This window comes from Zea mays, chromosome 9 (assembly GCF_902167145.1).
Source record: "Zea mays cultivar B73 chromosome 9, Zm-B73-REFERENCE-NAM-5.0, whole genome shotgun sequence".
Lineage (NCBI taxonomy): Eukaryota > Viridiplantae > Streptophyta > Magnoliopsida > Poales > Poaceae > Zea > Zea mays.
This window is the reverse complement of record NC_050104.1, coordinates 36,612,216-36,632,314: the sequence shown is the minus strand read 5'-3', so window position 1 is coordinate 36,632,314 and position 20,099 is coordinate 36,612,216.

Below are 20,099 nucleotides of genomic sequence, written 5' to 3'. Positions count from 1 at the left end.
ATGGATGCTGTTATCAGTTTTAAATTTGGAAGGAAAAAGTTATGCCTTTATAAATCCTTTTGTTGAAGTTGGAGTCTATCATTTTGTTGTTGACTCTTTTCGCCGCGATTAAATCTTGAACTTGGAGATATGGTGTTAAGTATTTATGTGGTTTTTCAGATGGCCGGGAGGCAGCGTCGTGGCCAGAATGAGCGCGTTCCTCCACCGCCGCCACCACCCCCACTCTACAGGAGCTGATGGCTCAATAGAACGAGATTTTGAGGCAGCTAGCTCAGCGTCAGCCACCACCTCAGCACTATGGTGGTGGAGACCATCAGCGTCACCCCGCGGCAGCTACCTACCAGCAGGAGTTCCTCAGTACCCAGCCACCGTTGTTCACAAGGGCAGAGGATCCACTTGATGCAGATGTGTGGTTGTGAGTAGTGGAATCCAAATTCCCGCTACTCCATGGAGCTTGCTCAGAAGTCACTAAGGTCCGGTTCGCTACTCAGCAGCTTCGCGGACCCGCGAGGACATGGTGGGACCACTATCTTGCTATGCAACCGGCTAACCATGAAGTGGATTGGAGAGAGTTTAAGGCAGCTTTCAGGGGACATCACATACCCGCAGGCATCATGGATCGAAAGCTCAACGAGTTTCTGACACTCACTCAGGGCAACCGGACAGTGTTGCAATATGGTCAGGCTTTTAATGACTTGTGCCAGTATGCTGGGTACCATGCAGACATAGACGAGAAGAAGAGGGACAGGTTCAGACGGGGGCTCAGCACTAAGCTCCATGATCGTCTCAACACTGTCAGGGCCAACAGCTATAATGAGTTGGTCAACATGGCCATCTCCCAGGAAGACTGCATTACAGCTCGACAGGCAGAAAAGAAGAGGAAGACCCCTGTGGTAGGACCCTCAGCTCAGCCACAGCGCTTCAGGATTGTGTCCGACACACAGAACAGGGGACCCCAGCAGCAGCAAGGGAGATGGGTGATCCGACCACCGCAGCAGCAGCCGCAGCAGCAGGCACCCAACCGCACCCAGTTTCCAGCTCAGAGGAACAATCAGCAGCAGCAGTACCGCTAGGCAAATGACAACAGGTGTTTCACCTGTGGCAACACCGGGCATTATGCCAAGAATTGCCCCAGGAACCAGCAGAGGCAGGGGCAGAATGTAAATCAAAACCAGGGCAAGAGGCAGAAGGTGCAAGTGAGGCAGGGCAAGCTGAACTTTACCACCATGGCTGATATTCTAGAGGGAGCACCCGTCATGACTGGTATCTTTACCGTTTTGAATTGTCCTGCTATTATTCTTTTTGATTCTGGTGCATCACATAGCTTTATTAGTGCCAAATTTAGTGCCAAGTGTCAATTGCCTTTTCATCACACCCATGGGGGTATCACAATTTCAACACCAGGAGGCAGGATTGCCACCAATCAAATCAGCAAGAATGTGCCTATAAAGTTTGGTAGTCTGATAATTAAAACCAACCTTCTTATTTTGGGATTGGATAGTGTGGATATCATATTGGGAACTGACTGGTTGACCAAACATCAGGCAGTGATTGACATTGCAGCTAGGGCCATTGAAGTGCACTCACCGACCTGTGGTGAAACCACATTATTTTTGCCCGATCAGGGTTGCACCCGTTCTTGTGCCTTTGTCATGATAGAATCCCCAGTAGAAAAGATCCCAGTAGTTTGTGGCTACCCGGATGTGTTTCCGAATGAGTTGCCAGGGATGCCACCTGACCGAGACATCGAGTTCGCAATCGAATTGCAACCCGGGACTGCTCCTATCTCCAAGAGACCCTATAGGATGCCTCCCGCGGAACTGGCAGAACTGAAGAAGCAATTACAAGAATTGTTGGACAAGGGGTTCATTCGCCCAAGTACTTCACCTTGGGGATGTCCTGCATTATTCGTGAAGAAAAAGGATGAGAGTTTGAGGATGTGTGTTGATTACCGCCCTCTCAATGCGGTGACTATCAAGAACAAATACCCACTGCCCCGCATTGATGTTCTGTTTGATCAGTTGGTAGGAGCCAAGGTATTCTCCAAGATAGATCTTCGCTCAGGTTACCATCAAATCAAGATCCGTGCCAGTGATATTCCAAAGACTGCCTTCTCTACCAGATATGGGCTTTATGAGTTTTTGGTGATGTCTTTTGGGCTGACCAATGCCCCGGCTTATTTTATGTACTTGATGAACTCGGTATTCATGCCAGAGTTGGACAAGTTCGTGGTCGTTTTCATTGATGATATTCTGGTCTATTCCAAGAATGAAGACGAGCATACTGAACATCTGCACATCGTGCTTCAGCGACTGCACGATCATCATCTTTATGCTAAATTGTCTAAATGTGAATTCTGGCTGAAGGAGATTAAATTCTTGGGACACACCATTTCCCAGGATGGGATATCAGTTGATCCTGAGAAGGTACAAGAGGTGATGGGTTGGAAACCCCCAACTACAGTGAAGCAAATTCGAAGTTTTCTAGGTTTGGCCGGGTATTATCGACGATTTATTCCGGATTTCTCCAGGATTGCCAAACCAATGACTGAACTGTTGAAAAAGGGAGTCAAGTATGATTGGAGCCAAAGGTGTGAAAATGCCTTTCATACCTTGAGGCAGCATTTGACAACAGCCCCAGTGCTGGCTCAACCCGATAACACCAAGCCCTTTGAAGTTTATTGTGATGCTTCTGGTACGGGATTGGGATGTGTCTTGATGCAAGAGAACAGAGTGATTGCTTATGCTTCCCGAGCACTCAGACCCCATGAGCAGAACTACCCCACACATGATCTGGAGTTGGCAGCCGTGGTTCATGCCCTTAAGATATGGATACACTACTTGATGGGAGCTCACTGTAACATCTACACTGATCATAAGAGCCTCAAATACATCTTCACTCAGGCAGATCTAAATATGAGGCAGAGAAGATGGTTGGAGTTAATCAAGGATTACGATTTGGAGGTGCATTACCATCCTGGCAAGGCCAATGTTGTGGCAGATGCCTTGAGCAGAAAGGCCCAGTGTAACTGTATGAGCATGGATGCAAGAGTTACCACCCTATGTGATGAGTTGTGTAAACTGAACCTGGAGGTTGTTCCCTCCGGTGAATTAAGTTATATCTTGGTGGAGCCCACATTGCAAGAGCAAATAGTCCAGGCACAGATTGGGGATAAAGGTGTTCAGGTTATCAAAAACATGATCAAGCAGAAGGCAGAGAAATACAAGTGTTTCCGTCAGGACAGCAAGGGAATTTTATGGTTTGGAGATCGATTGGTTGTTCCCAAGGACCCTGAACTCAGAAAGAAGATACTGGATGAAGCTCACCTTTCCAAGTTCTCCATGCACCCTGGTAGCAACAAGATGTACCATGATCTCAGATCTTTATATTGGTGGACCAGAATGAAGAGGGAAATTGCCAAGTATATATCCGAGTGTGACACCTACCAGAGAATCAAAGCCAGTCATTTGAAGGCAGCAGGCCCTTTGCAACCTCTTCCCATACCATCTTGGAAATGGGAGGACATTTGCATGGACTTTATCGTAGGATTACCCAATACCTCTAGGCACCATGATTCCATTTGGGTTATTGTGGACAGGCTGACCAAGACTGCACATTTCTTGCCAGTACATACCACCCACAAGACAGAGAAGTATGCGGAAATTTATGTTGATCAAATACTGCGATTGCATGGTATTCCAAAGACTATTGTATCTGACAGAGGAGCACTGTTTGTGGCACACTTTTGGGAGCAACTCCAAGGATCACTTGGGACCCATGTCATACGGAGCTCAGCATACCATCCCCAAACAGATGGCCAGACAGAAAGGGTAAACCAGATTTTGGAAGATATGTTGAGAGCATGTGCACTACACTACGGGAAGGATTGGGATAAGTGTCTTTCTTTGGCAGAGTTTTCTTACAATAACAGCTATCAGTCCAGTCTGAAGATGGCACCTTTTGAAGCCTTGTATGGAAGAAGGTGTAGGACCCCGCTGAATTGGTCTCAAGCAGGAGAAAGGGAAATATTTGGGCCAGATTTGGTACTTGAGGCAGAAGAAAAGGTCAGAGTCATCAAGAAGAACTTAGAAGCTGCTCAGGCCAGGCAAAAGAGCTATCATGATAAGAGGCGGAAACCTCTCCAGTTTGTAGTGGGAGACCATGTCTATCTTAAGGTGTCACCCACCAAGGGTGTCCAGAGATTCGGAATTAAGGGCAAGTTAACTCCTTGATACATTGGACCCTATGAGATAAAAGCAAGTTGTGGACCTATGGCTTATCAATTGGAATTGCCACCCCACATGTCAGCAGTTCACAATGTGTTCCATGTATCTCAGCTGCGGAAATGTGTTCGCCTACCCACTGAAGTACTGCCGGAACCAGACATTGAAATAGAATCAGATTTGTCCTATCAAGAGTACCCCGTCAAGATACTGGATCAGAAGGAGAGATCAACGCGGGCAAGGTCAATCAGGATGTATAAAGTTCAGTGGAGTCACCATTCAGCAGAAGAAGCTACATGGGAGACGGAGGATTTTCTACGCTCTCGTTTTCCCGACTTTCTGCCTAAAGGAGTCGGTACGTAACCACAAAACCCCACCCCCCACCTGCCCTTTGAAAATAAATATAAGAAAAACTTAAATGGCAAGGATAGTCTAAGTTGTGGATTTAACTTAAAAAGGACTTCCTTCTGAAGTTGCAAAGAGGATGACATTCGAAGAACAGTTAACTAAAGAGAACTTAAAGGAAAGCAGAAGCCACACACCAGCACACCTTTTGAGGACCCTACCTAAAATCTCGGGACGAGATTCCTTTAAGGGGGGAGGGCTGTGACACCTCAGGTGTTACCATGGCTAGAGCACCCCTTGGAAGTAAGGACTGTAATCATATGTGGTAGAGACTTAGGGAAACACATAAGAACTTGGAGATCATGTGTTAATCAAAGTTTGTTGAGGACCTAAGAAGCATTCCTCAAATCTTTGTACACTTACTACCTTGGATAAGAGGGGGGAAGAACCCTAGATCTCTCTTAAACCCTATCTCCCAAAAACCATGGATAAGAGGGGAAAGAGAGTGAGCAAATGTGCAAAACATGAGTAATCTTTAACCAAACCCTAAGTAACCTTATAACCAGCAATTAGGGGAAGGAAATATTTCAAAAAGACCCCTGGAGAAACCCCAATTCAAATCTCCAAGTGGAGAGAGAGCTAGAGCTCTCTATTTCTCTCTAAGTTAAAAACTATACCTACACCAAAGATCAGTCGTGTTCACCTCGAAGCTGGCACCAAATCCACCTGTGTTCTATACCAAAAATGTGGCATACCACCTAAGGCACCCACTGGAAAAAGCTGAGCCCGAGACTTGGACGTTTGACATGCCTTGGCATGGTTTTTGTCGCGAGGTGGGCAGTGTGACACACCCGATTTGGCGACCCAAGATCTCCCTCCCTAGGCCATATCTGCCATGGCGTCTCACAGGTGAGTGATAGCCCTAGGTCCCAGGAAAAGACTCGCGCCGGATTTATGCCAAGATTCGCACGTTTGCGACTTGGGTGAGCTGTGGAACAAGGGCAGAAGAAAAGCTCCACGTGTTCGACGCGCTCTGAGCTCGCCAGAGCACGCCCACGCGCGCCCCCGCATGCCCCGCGTCGCGCCAAACAGCCAGCCAACGCCATAGCCCGCGCCCGCGCCTATAAAGCCCGCTCGGGGGTCGACTGCACTCTTCCGCACACACTCAAACCTCACCGGAGCTCAACTCACCGCCGTTTGCCCGCGCGCGGCGTGTTCGCGGCCACCCGAGCCACTGCCACCGTAGACCGGCCAGCCTAGCTTTTCCCAGCCCCCGTCCAACCCTCGGAGACGAGTGTGCACGACTCAGTGAAGCTCCCCGAGCGAGGAATCGAAGCCTGCTTCGCCGGAGAGGCCAGTCCACGGTCGCCGGAGCTCACAACCCCGCCGGAGTACGTGGACCGGGTAATCCGCTCAACCGATTTCCGATTCCTGGTGCACACAGTCACTACGTTACCCCGTGAAGCTCACCGTGCCCTTGGATTGAACCAGATCGTCGTGGTTTGGCCGGTACACTCGCCGCCGACGAGAACCCCCGCCTGCGCGCGTGGACCGAGCGATTCCGACCATCCCAGCCATCGAGCCGCACCTCGCTGTGACCGCCAGAGCCTCCCCGAGCCAGCCCTGCCCTTCGCCGGACCTATCTCGCCGCCGGTAAGCCGCGCCATCCTTTTCTTTCCCGCGGGTACTGTTTACATTGGGGGAAGGACCTCGGGGAAGAAGAAGGAAAGGTCAGGGGGCTTTTTGAACTGTCAGCGACCCAGGGGAATAGTGGCGCAGGGGTAGATCTGTGCGGGTTGATTTAGTTTAAACCCAGGGACCTCGGTGTAAACTGTTTTTCCAGGAAACTCTTATTAAATCTATTTTTAAATTAAGAAGAAACTTTGAAAATCCATAACTTCTGTTTAGTTCATCCAAATTTGGTCAAACAAATTTTGTCAGACTCTAAATAATGTAACCTACTTAAGAAAAATATAAACCCCCTATGTACTATGGAAAACTTTAAGGTTCTGATTTAATTATAGTTTTGGCCAAAAGCTCAATAATAGAAAGAAAAATAGTTGTGCTATTTGCCTGAGGTTAGAAAAAATTGAAGAAGTCTATGTCCACCTACTGACCTGTTTAAAAATGTTAAACCTCTCTGTCCACCCCATTAAATTAGTTTTTGCCATTCATTTTACAATATGCTTAAGATTAAGAAAAATAGAAAAGATGATTTAAATAATGAACCAGAGGGCACCCCTATTTTTGTTAGCTTACTTATTCCATGTAGTTTACTAGAAAAATCTATCATACCCTGGTTTAGTATAAAATAAGTAGGATCCCTTTTATCTTTAGAAAACAAGGAAAACGTAGAAAAACCCTACAAAAATAACCCTAAGGTGAAAACACCTCAAACCTTGGGATAACTAATGTTTGGTTATTATAAACATAGGAAAAATACAAAATCTGTTGTTTGATATTTTTCAAATGACAAGTTAGTTATAGGCACTTTTTTGGCATAAAACTTTAGAAAATCACAACTAAATAATCACCAATTAACTTTCTGTGAATTTTGGCACAGAGGTTTAGTATTACTGTTAGATCCCAACAAAAATAACCCTTAGGAAGGAACTCAACTCTAATGGAGAGGTGTAGTGTAAAGTGGCCCATTTTACACCACCTTAGTTATTTTTGTCTAAAGCTTAGCCTTTTTATTTTGAACCTCAATTTCCTAGAATTGGCTATAGTGACCAATGGCAATCCATTGTGATTTTTACAGAATTTTTGGAAAATGTTAAACCACTGTCGTAGTTGAAACCTACACTAGAAGCCATGAAATGAGAATAAAGAAAGGGAAATATGAATAATGGAAAATTAGTGTCATCCTAAAACTCTTTAAAACTTGTCCACTGAGTTATATAACGGCAATATCAATTACCTATGCCTATCCCTAGCAAAACCTAGACCTAGAAATGATAAGCATAAACCATTAAAAGCCACATATGACCCGAAAACCCTAAGTTACTCATCAACTTAGTTTTTCTTCGCTTAGCATAATGTTGTTAAATCCTGCATAATCATGACATACATGTTCATTGCATTTCGATAGACTGTAACCTTGCTGACGGAGAGTACATCCTCGTGCCGGAGCAAGGAGCTGCTCAGGAGGTAGCCCCAGATCCAGCACCCGAGTCGGCACTAGAGGATCTGCCTGCCACAGCCTTGGAAGGCAAGCCCCGGTTTTATGCATAACCTGTTATTTATGCTATTTTATTATACTTAATGATTGTAGGATTGTTTGTGCACTTAAGTCTAGGAGTTGTTTGAAACCCTAGTTGCATGATCTCAGGAATCCTTGTTGAGATGGATACTAGTATGCTAGGTCGAGTAGCTGCTTTATTTAATTAGGATCTCGGTAGAAAACGAGTGATTTTTCTAGCACTCGTGCGAGATCAGGAATTGGTTGTACCCACTTTTCTTATCACATTGATAGTTGGTTGGTGGACACGGATCCATGGGGATGCGTGGTCTACAAGGGAAAATGGGAATAAGGATTAACGTGCGGATACCTGTGTCAAGCGTTTGAACGTACTAAACATATGCCAAGAAATATGGTAAATCGGTAAGCCTAGTACCTGAGTGAACCTGGCAGTGGACATATCCCCTCACGCGACCTGAGACGTGGTCTCCCATTCCGGTTATGGTGGGTACAAGTGCGGTCACTGCACGACAGCAGTCGGGGTCAGTGAGGCATTGTACGCCAAGGCGGTGAGCCCTAATCTGCTGACGGGGAATTGATGGGAACGATTGATATGTGTGGGGACGGAGTGCCTCGCCATGTCGTGTGTTTAGGTTTACCTTGCAAGGATAAAACTCGATTCGAATCGTCTGCTTCTCGCAGCTAATGAGACTGCTTGATCCATTGTACTGCATTGAGTAACAAGTGGAAATATGATGAGTTGATATAAGATGTTGATTGCTAATAATGTTTGCTACCATGTATGAGTAGATAGTACACATTTAGCCTTAAGAGAGTCACACTTAAATTGACAAAGTTAAAACTTGACTTAGAAACTCAGCTAGTGCTTTTGGCAAACCAAACCTCACAGCCAAACAGCTGCATGTCTAGAGGTAGAGGAGTAGACTCCTCACACCGGGTAAGTCTAGCTGAGTATTAGTATACTCAGCCTTGCTTGTGGCATAATTTTTACAGGTTCTCTGGAGGACATGGTTGCTGGAGTGACTTGGCCGTCCACCTTACCACCGGGTGGGACTGTCGAGTGGGACCCCGCCTCGGTTGAGGAGGAGCACGAGGAGTGATGGGACAGGCTTCCCCATCTCTCTGTTTATTTGCCGTTAGTTTTATTCCACTGCACTTCGAACAATGATGGTCACTTTTGCAAAACTCCGATGATGATGATGATGATGTAATAATTTAACACTTTTACCTGCATGGTTTTATGCTTTATTGTATTGGCTCTGTGACTCACCATCGAGTGAGATTGTGGTACTTGATCCTGTCAGTGGCCTCGTCGGACTAGATCCGAGGGATTGACGGGTTATTCCCATTTAAGTGTAGTCTAGCCTCTAAGGCAGGGCTTAGGCACTTAAGTTGGAATAATTCGGGCAGTTCCGCCACAGTATTTAAATCTGAAGTGTCAGAATTGGATCGAATGGCTTGGATAGTTTACCGGTTCACGGGGGAGGAGATCTAATCTAGGCCGCTAGCGCTTGATCGGACGACCGAAACACAATAAAACCCTTTGGCCGAGAATCTTTACAGAAGAGACCCTAGAATTCTGGCTTATTAACTCGTAGTACATCATGTATAGAGACAGTTTTGATCTGTGTTAGGAGGACTGAAATGGCCCCTAAACTTTTGGTTATTCGTGTGCGCGGTATAGAGAACTGAGAAAATCAAAGAATTAATTTAGAAAATGATTTTCTTGTGTTAAAACAATTCCAGAAACTTGTTTAAGTCCTAGAAAATTCATTTCAACTCCTTTTAACCCATTCCAGTTGCTATAATTTTGTATTAATATTGTTTATCACTTAGTAACTCTGTTCTACCATGACGCATAGATTAAAATTAATCCCTTAGTATATTCTATACCAAACACATAATAACTTTGGAAAATCATAACTTATTGTCCGTAACTCCGAATTTAGTGATTCTTGTTCCTACGATCTCATTGCAATGCATAGCATATTATCATGCAGTACATTCCTCTTTTTGGTTTGATGATTAATTTCCCTTGTACCATATTTGTTTGTATTATGGCGAGTAGACAAGCAAGTGATTGAGGACCAAGGTGTTCAGTGGGTAGAAGTTGCTGAGCAGGAGCTCATTAAAGGAAAGTTGTGCCCTTGACCACTTTTATTTACCCAATAAAGTTCTCTATAATCATTTTGGCATGCATAGGCTTTATTTTGATGGGACCCAATAGGTCACCCTAGTTTAGTCATCTTTACACCTTGTTTATCCCTAAACTTTTGGGTAGTCTTTGCTATTGCTATACATGGTTTTGGGTGATGAGATAACTATTACACATGGTCATTCTTTATTATTATTATTATTATTCTATTTATCTTCATGATAAGACTATTATGTTAATTGGAACATGGAGCTTAACTTGAGAAACATGTGCCACCACAAGGGTGAAATGGGACGCCCTTGGATGACTAATTAGGAAAGCTAGTGGAGGACTACCTTACCCGAAAGGGGCAAGGGAAGTAGGGGTGTGGCATGTAGGAAGGTTCTCGGGTTGATTTTGTTGCGATGGCGGTAAGACGGGGGATTCCAGCATTGCGCTTCCTAAAAACTGTAGCGGGTTTTTTAAAGCTAGTGGAACTTTGTAAATGCCTCGTAGTGTTACCCTGCCTTGTCTCCTTGATAGAGATGAATGGGACTTCTAGACCCCTTGGCAACCGGGTGAAATGACTTGTGGGTAAAGGGTACAACCTCTGCAGAGTGTAAAACTGGTATACTAGCCGTGCTCGCGGTCATGAGCAGCTCAGAACTCTCGCATGATTAATTTATGGAATTAAATTCAATTTGTCATTTGCATCACTTTGTGGTTTATTATTAATTTGAATCTATTATTACTCTAGTTTGGTATCTACTTACATTTAGTAACTGCTCATGAAAGTTGACCAACTTATTAAAAGCAATGCTCAACATTAACTATTATTTGTTGATCATCCTTACACCTCACATGAACTCCCCACCTTTGGTGAGTTCATGCACAGTATTCCCCACAACTTGTTGAGCTATGATCTTTTGTGAGCTCACTCTTGCGATATATAACCCCCCATAGGAGAAGAACAGGTAGTCTAGGAGCAGCCTTACAACGAGGAGTATGAGCTCATCTAGGTGGCGTCTCCCAGTCAACTTTATGGCACCAAGGAATAATATTTAGTTCGCTTTATTGTTATCATTTATTTCTGCAAGACTTCCGCTATGTAACAATGATATTTGTGACATTTATCTATATACACTTTGTCATTATATGTGATGTTCTTCTTTGGCGCACATATAAGACGCACCTGGCATTACCCCTTAAATCCGGGTGTGACAACCTCCCTACACTGACCACTCCTCTACTGCCCTTGCCCCTTTCGAGTAAGGTAGTCCTCCACTAGCTTTCCTAATTAGTCAGCCAAGGACGTCCCATACCACCCTTGTGGTAGCACTATTTTCCCAGGTGGTTCTCCATGTTCCAATTAACAATATGATCTTATCATGAACAATAATTAAACAACATAATTCAAATATTATCATAATAAAACATTAGATTCCCAAAACCAGGTAGAGCAATAGCAAATCAACCCAATAATTCATCTGTTGGCAAGGTGGGGGATAAATAATGCTAGGAGAACCTATTAGGTCCCATCAAATTAACCTGACCATGCCACTGTGATTAATAGCAAACATTATTAGGTAAAAAGGAGTGATCAAGGGCATAACTTGCCCGAGACTCGAGATTCCAGGTAACAGGATGATCTTTAGATTCTTGTGACCTCACTGTTATTCGTAGCAATACAAACACACATGGTATAGGCAAAATTAACATAACACCAAACATAAGCACAAACTGCATAATAATATTCAACGTGTTGCTACGAGATCGTAGGTTCGAGAACCTCTAAATTCGGTGTTACGGTGATAAAGTTATGATTTTCTAAAGATTTTGGAGAGGGGTACAAAAGAAATTAAGTACATAATTTTTAATTTAGGTTTCATGACAAAATAAAGTTACCAGGGAATAAACAATATTATTATGGATATAATGCAACTGGAACAGATCAAATCAGAGATAAAACAATTAAGTTATGAATTATCTAAGTTTTGGAATTGTTTATATACCTAAAAATACATTTTCTGCATTTTTTCCATTTTTTCGGGTACTATTGGTCACCAGATATATTATCTAGACCGCACAAGGTCTTTTTCATAAATGTGAGGACCTAACTGCTACGTTGAATGCAGCAAAGGTCAGGGGCTCTTTTGAAAATTGGTTTCGGCAAAGGGGTATCTTGAAGTATCAGCCGTTCGATCTTATTCAACGACCCGGATTAAATGGTGGTTTTAAGTGAACCAGTTAGCGTTGTAGTTCATCAGATCATCATCCAACATCTTAAAGCCGACCACGCCACCCGGCTAAGCTCACCCTTAGATCACCGATCTACGGTCAAGGCATGATCCACCGAAGCGGTATGCTCGATCAGATCTAAGTCGTCCATCAATGGATCAATGACAACGCTTGGCTTCACCACCGTGACACTAGCACATGGTAGCGCCGCCCGGCTTCACGGCGGTAGAGCACGCCGGAATTGCGTGGATCGACCACTGCGGCACTATTCCCCCAATCGTAAGGTGCTACATGCAGAGGAGACGATGGCAAACACAACAGAGGGATTCTTACCAACGGTGGGGATGGAGAGAAGGTTAGCCACGGTGATTGGCGGTTCCTAGGCTACGGCAAGCGATTCACCGCGAATCTGTCACGCCCTGAGTCCCGATGCCCACGGTAAGGTCTCCGCGAAGCTCGGTGATGTTCCCAAACCCGAGAGTGAGATCTCGACGAGGGTGTATGCGTGACTCGACCACGGCACATCGATTCCTCTCTGTGATGCACTCTTACCTCACGGCAGTGGACCATGGAGAAGGGGGGGTCGGGCGATGCTTATATACACACAGGAGGAGTCAGGATACCAATCCTAACAACTTCATGAAGATCCTAACAACCTAGCATGTGTTCCCCACCCCACGACCACGACGATCTCGTTGGTTTGTTCACGGAGGAGGAAGGACAATCTGAGGAGCGAGGCCAGAACGCCAGTGTCCAAGCCACGGCTCACGCGCGCAAGTGTGGCTGACGGGGATGGCCCACCAGTAGGCACCCAAGGCAGGCGCGGAGAAGCAGTCGGGCTGACAGAGCGTGGGGTTAGGTTAGGTGGGCCCAAGAACCAGGTTTTGGCCCAGAGACTGTGTTGAAGTCACCCTTTTATCTCTTTTTCTTTTATTTATTTTCAAACCCAATTTGAATGCATTTCAAATCATATTATTCAAATTCAACTTCTTTTGGGAGTTTCACATAGAGATCAAGTGCAGAAAGAAATATCAGTATGAAGGCATATTTGTTTTATTTGTTTTTATTTTAGAATATTTTTTATATTTTGGTTTTCCTTCCTCTTTTTCTTATCTTTTCTTTTCCCTTTCTTTTCAAGTTCCAAATTTAAGGATTCAAACCAACACTTAACTTCTTGGTGTAAATTTCAGCTTTCCAAATATTAAATACCATGCTAATATGACTATTAATCCCATTAATTTTAATATTATTATTTATTCTCCTTTCATTATTTTAATTTGTAGATGATTATTACAATTTCCTTCCTCACCTTCTATTTTATATTTTATTTATAATTTGAGGTCAAATAAAATGTATCCCATCAATATCATAAGCATGAGATGCACATTTCTTTATTTATTTATGGGTTAATTGACTAATTTTACTTCATTAATTGGTTGTGAAAGGAAGGGTCCTAATAAATTTCCAAAGGCTTCAAAAATTCTAAAACATTATTATAATTATATTTATTTCTTTATTTTATTATTATGATATATTTCTTCCAAGTTTGGGCTTTATAGATCCTACCCCCTAAAAGAAATCTTGTCCTCGAGATTAGTAAGAGAAAGGATGTATCCCAGTCTTGCCTCAAACATATGCATAAACAAGAATCTTAGCATGATGCATCACTTATTAATAAAACACGGGGTCAAATAGACCTTATTATTACATCTTATATAATAAATACTAGCTACTACCTAAGGTATTATTTAGGTCTTACAAATATTACTTCTAATAAAAATATCTATATTTATTTATATATTTATATTTACTCTAATCCTGCTATTTGTTGACTTCTTCACCTTGTACCGGCATCTCTTCTTAGTTCTCGGGTTCACCGGTTTCAACTTCTACTTCCACATGGTTAACCTGCCCCCGGTTGATAGATAAGGGCTGACTCTTGCCTGCCGAGGCTTGACCCTGCTTCATCGGAGCCGGAGTAGTATAAGCAGCCCTGTTAGGATAGTAGTTGGCATAGTGTCCACACTTGAAGCATGACCTATTTGTGGATGTATTAGGAGCAACCGATCCAGCTGGAGTGCTTGCTGGAGGAGGAGCAGATTGGGTTTGTTGAGTTTGTTGCCCGGAACTGCCACGAGTAGGTGTACTTTAAGTAGTAGTATAACAGGTACAGGAACTACTTCCAGCCTGTCCCTGATTAGTAGCCCTTCTATTCTCTCCAAAATCAAAGCTCTTATTTGTTACACCCCAGGTGTTACTGTATGTTAACTGCGAATATGGACCTCAGCACGGGATGTCAATGAGGATAGTAATCTCAATATCCTGATCATTTTCGCCTATCACGATTTAAATATCGCATCTGTCTTTGTCTATTTAGACTCTTCCTAAAGTTTTCGCGAAATTCGAAACGTAATTGTTACAAAAATTTGTGAGTCATGTACCTATTTAAAATTCATCAATTGCGTAATACGAGTCTGGAAACTTCACTCAGTCTGGTGATTTTGCCCCAAATAAATTTATTAGAACCGGACTCAATTGGTTATTTGAACCCGAACTAACCAAAACCAGAACAACGGTTAGCCGATTCGCTTTCCTATTTAAAATCCAAGAAAAACAAGGTGTAGGATTGTTGATCGAATTGTTCTCTAATCGAATATTCGGACAACGGGTTGTTGGGGGCCTTCGGCTTCCGAAGGTCCTCAAAAACATGATTTAACAATGGTTCTGGAGTACAATACATGAACAAGTACCTTCGAGCTCGGATCGGAACTACAGTGTGAAGAAGCACAAAGAATACGAAGGTTGGCGCAGAGCCGAAGCTATGTGCAGGGGAGCTTCGGCATGATAGCAGAAAAGGAAACCGACTTAAAAAGGAAAAGGCTATTCAGACCTCGATGAGTCACTATAGAGCCATTAGCAAATGTAAAGGGCATGTGTGTAATTTTACATGGGCTGTGTCCCGTGCCTATAAATAGATGAACATTGCTCCCGTACTGTTCGCTGACTTGGCATTTTGCTTTTGCGTCACGCTTGCACTTTTACCATTCTTTCAAGCCGAAGGTACATTTGTAATTTGATATCATTTATATTCTTCATAATAATATAATAGAAATGAGATAGAAATGAGTTGGTAATAATACATGACTGTTTATGTTATTTTATATTTCATGTGATTCCTTCTTCATCATTATATGTTATGCTGCTGAAGGTATGTCCTTCATAATCTTCGTCCGAAGATCATTATATCCCAAGGGAAATAATGTTTCGAAGGACGAAGGACTTTAACATTTAACATTTTTTGTGTTGCCTTGTTCTTAATTCATAGCACTTGAGAACAAGTCCCCAACATTGGCGCCCACCTCCGGTGAACTCTTTTCGACCACCTTCGGTAAGCATTGACCTTCGTCATGCCACCGAAGAAAGCTTCAGCGACAGGGGCTGCCGCTCTACAGCCGTTGGACCTAAACCAGGAGACCTTTTCTCTTCGAGAGGCCCGAAGCCAGAAGAGGAAGGCCACTAGTCCAACACCCCAGGAGGATGTGTTGGACCAAGAAATTAGGAATACGGAGATGCTTCATCAACAAGTACAAAGAAAGAAGGAGAAGATGGATCGACTAGCCGATCTTCAGAGGCAGATTGACGAAGCTACTGAATAAGTACGCCATCTTGCTCAAGATGAGCAAGAGCGAAGGCCTCAACATAGGGGACTTCATCAAGAAGGCTTCTTCAACGAGGATGAATGGTACGAGGATTTCCATCATGGAAATTTTGCTTTTGATGATGCTTCTCCTCTGTCAGCGGAACTGCAGGCTACACCTTGGCCCCCATCTTACAAGCCACCCCAGCTCCCCATGTATGACGCGCACTCAGATCCGAAGCAGTTTCTGATGAGCTACGAAGCAACCATGTCTTCATATGGAGGTAATACTGCAGTCATGGCAAAATCTTTCGTCATGGCAGTCAAGAATGTTGCGCAAACCTGGTACTCCTCTCTTCAGCCAGGAACAATTACATCATGGCAGAAGCTGAAGGACATGCTGATCACCAGTTTCCAAGGGTTTCAGACGAAGCCGGTTACCGCTCAAGCTTTGTTCCAGTGCACGCAAGATCACGAAGAATACCTTCAGGCATATGTCCGAAGGTTCTTGCGTCTGAGGGCACAAGCACCAACAATGCCCAATGAAATTGTTATTGAGGCCATGATCAAGGGGCTTCGCCCAGGACCTACGGCCCAATACTTCGCCAGGAAACCCCCTCAGACCCTGGAGAAATTGCTCCAAAAGATGGATGAATACATCCGCGCTGACAATGACTTTCGTCAAAGAAGGGAGGAAGCCTACAGGTTCTCCGAGATGACCAGGGGCTTCGGAGGGAGAATCCACCCAAGGCATGTTAGATCAATTCATTCCACCCAGAATGACGACAGAGGAAGTCAGCAACAGAGGCTGCAATATTCCTCGCAAGCTTCGGGGCAGCAACAAAGCCATCCTCGGCCATCAGCTCCAAGGGGCAGAGGCGCAAGGGGCTTCGGAGGAAGGTTTGGGGATCAGCCCAGGAAAATTTATTTCTTATTCTGTGGTGAGGACAAAGGCCATACAACAAGGATGTGCCATGTCACCATTCAGAAACAGAAGGAAATAGCAGAAGTGCAGCTCAGCAGAATCAGCCAAAGCAGGTCATGCATACTGCTTCGTATCATTCACCCTACATACCAGATTATGTAGGTAATCATCCTCCAGCGTCTGTTGCTTCAGCTAGTCAGCCACAGGCATCCTGGCCACTGCTTCCACCTCCGCCACCACTACAACCTGCGTATTCACGCGGCCAACAGCCAGAAGGGAGTCAGTAGACCCATCAGTAGAGAGACTTCAGGGAGGAGTCCACAGCTCGCACAGCCAACAGTACTGTACTAGAGTCGAAGCATATCTACTAAGAGATATCCTACCCTTGAATCAGTTTTTACATTCGTAGTCGTTCTTTTTCTTACTAAGGAACAGTTGTTGAAAACTTAGTTTTCTTGTCGGTTTTAATTCCTTGTAATAGCTTTGTTTTTGCCATAATGAAAATATATCTTCTCTACAGACTTACGGAGTCCCAAAAGTCGTCGAGGCACAAAAAGTCGTTCTTAAGTTATAAGTGTCTTCAAAGCTACAAAAAGTCGTTCTACTGAACGCAGCGTAAGTTTGCCAAAGCTACAAAAAGTCGTTCCTAAATGAGTGCAGTGTAAGTTTTCTGCTCAAAAGTCGTTCCAAAGGGAATGCAGAGCTTACAGCGAAAAGCCAACGCTGATTCCGCTGAAATAAAATGCGAAGCGCGAAAAGTCAACGCGAATACCGTCGAAATAGAAGGCGAAGAAGTTCAAAAGACATTCCTAAGGGAATGCAGAACTTACAGCAAAAAGTCAACGCTGATACACCGAAAAATAAGCGGTGAAGCCGAAAAATAAATGGCAAAAAGATTGTGTATCCTACAGCAGGGATGTGTGTGTATCTTTGGCATAAATATCATTCTCCATAGCATAACATCATCACATCATTCACATAACATAACATCATACATCATATTGCATCAATGGCACAAGAAGGGGACACACTGTTGACCTACGGAGAATGCTTCCAAAAAGAGAAATTGTGCTAAGGCACAAAATAAATTTCGAAGAGATACAATTTTATCAGCTCTAAAGTGGAGGAAAAAGTTTATTGTTGATGAAGCATTAATGTTTCTATGTCGATTGGAGGATTTTTCACGAAGCATAAAAATTCTTCTTTACGAAGCATGAAAAGAAGGGAAGGTGTTTTTTCGCCGAAGGCTCAAAAACGGTATGTACAATAAAAGTTTCATGCATCACAAAGAAATGAATTACAAAGCCATTTATACATTACATTAAAAACTCATGAACGCCAAATGTTACAAGCATAGTCCAGCAAATGTTACATTGGTTTTCTAACAATGTTTTTACAATATCTATTATTCTTCCTTTAAAACTTTGTCTGCAGCTTCGGTCAGCAGTTGGGTAACGACTTCGTCCAAAATGCTTTCGGCCATATTAATGATTTCTGCTGGTTCCTTTGCCTCTGGCTCGATCAATGACTCGAAAGGCTCTGGAAGAGGAGATAGTTCGGCTGCAGTAGAAGACGAAAATAAGCTTAGAAGTCGCAAAAATAAAAAAATAAAGTTAAAAGCTATTAAGCAATACCTATCCGCTTTTCGAGTTCTGCAGCCTTTTCAGCTGCCTTCGTTGCTTCCCTTTCATCGTGAGTATCTTTTTCACTCTTTTTTTATTATTTCGTGGGCCATCCCTCGACCACCATTTTCCCAGATGTCAGTAAAGAATTTTCCACCAAATAAGCTTGCTTCGGCCGAGGGGTCCTTCGTATCATCAATAGATAAAGTAGCTTCGGCTTGGGCCAGAATTTTCACATGTTCGCAACCTGATTTCTCCAAGATAGCCGCAATTCTCCTTGCACCTGAGAAGGCGCAGACGTCCCCACGACCATTTAAAATCTCCTCAAAGGCTTCGGCCTCGCCGCTGATCCACTCAATTGGCCCGTCGGGATCGCCCCGTACGAAGTTGTCTTCACTTGAATACGCGCCAACATTGGCAAAGCTTGTTTTTATCTTTTTTACACATTCTATAGATTTCTCAAAGCATTTTACTTTTGATGCTCGAAGTTCTGCAACTGTTTTTTCCTAGTAATTTTTCCAGTAATCACTGGCATCTCGATCAGCTTCGGCAATGGCACATTTCAACTTGGCTTCGGCCAGTTGCTTTTGGAGGTTTTCAATCTCGTTCCTTTGGATTTCAGATTGGGTCTTGTAGTTAGCTTCATCCCCCTTCATCTTGTCTACCAATGTAAGTAAAATTTTATCTTTTTCCAAAGCTTCGTTCCTCAGCTTAATAACCTCTGTTCAAAGGTTGTTGAGAGCAATAGTGCAGCTCTCGTCTTCGGCATTCTTTTGCGCCCTTAAGGCGTTGCTCAGTATTAAACCCTATTTGAAAAGAATTAGTATAAGAGCAAAAAATAATTCAAAGTTCGTAAACTTCCAAATGTACAATTTTTGTACCTTCAGACTGTTATATGCGAGGCTATCTGCAAGATCGTCCTTTGTCATGGCACAAAGGCCAGCTTCGAGCTTCGGGAACCCCATACTTCTGGCTATCTCCCGGCAGACAAATAATTCTTTGTTGTCTGGGAGGCAGTATAAGAAATCATCTTCGTCTGTTCCATTGAACACTAAGGCACCCTTTGGATACTTTAGTTCTCGGGCATAGTGTTTAGCTTCAAACCTTCTTCAGTTAATCTTTTTCCCAAAGCGTGTCATACGATATAATCAAGAACTTCAGAGGATGCTTCGGGAGTAGGAGTGGCAGTTTTTTCAGGCAGAATTTGTTCTGTAGCATCTTTTTCTGTTTTCTCCTCCCCGGTTCCCAATAATTTTTCCTTTGCGGGCTCTGAAGGCCCAACTTCGGTTTTGATCTAGCTCTTTGCAGCTTTGGCTTCGGTTACTCTTGTCTCAGGCTACGTCTTTGGAGCTTCGGCAATTTTCCTTGGAGTAGAGCTTGTCTTTATTGTCTCCAGCGCATCTAGTACATTGACCATTCCTTTCCTCTTAGGGGTCGCTGTAAGACCTTTTTGTGCCTTCGGCACTATCACTTCTGCCGAAGGGCTTGTAATTTCTGATATCTTTATTCCTTCGACCCCCATAATATCGGCCTTCGGCTCAGCTAATTTGGCTGAGGATGTCTTCGACATCATAGCCGACTCTTCAATCTTCTGCGTGGGCGCAGGTTTTTTGGCTTCAGTAGCCGAAGAGGTCTCACCACCAAATTCGGGCACTACGGCCGGTTCAATATATCGCGGCCAGTGGGTAAGAACCTTTATCTTCTTCCTCTTCGGAGCGGGCTCGCTTGGAGCAGCTGAAGCAGCATCCTTCCCAGAAGTTACACCCTTTCTTT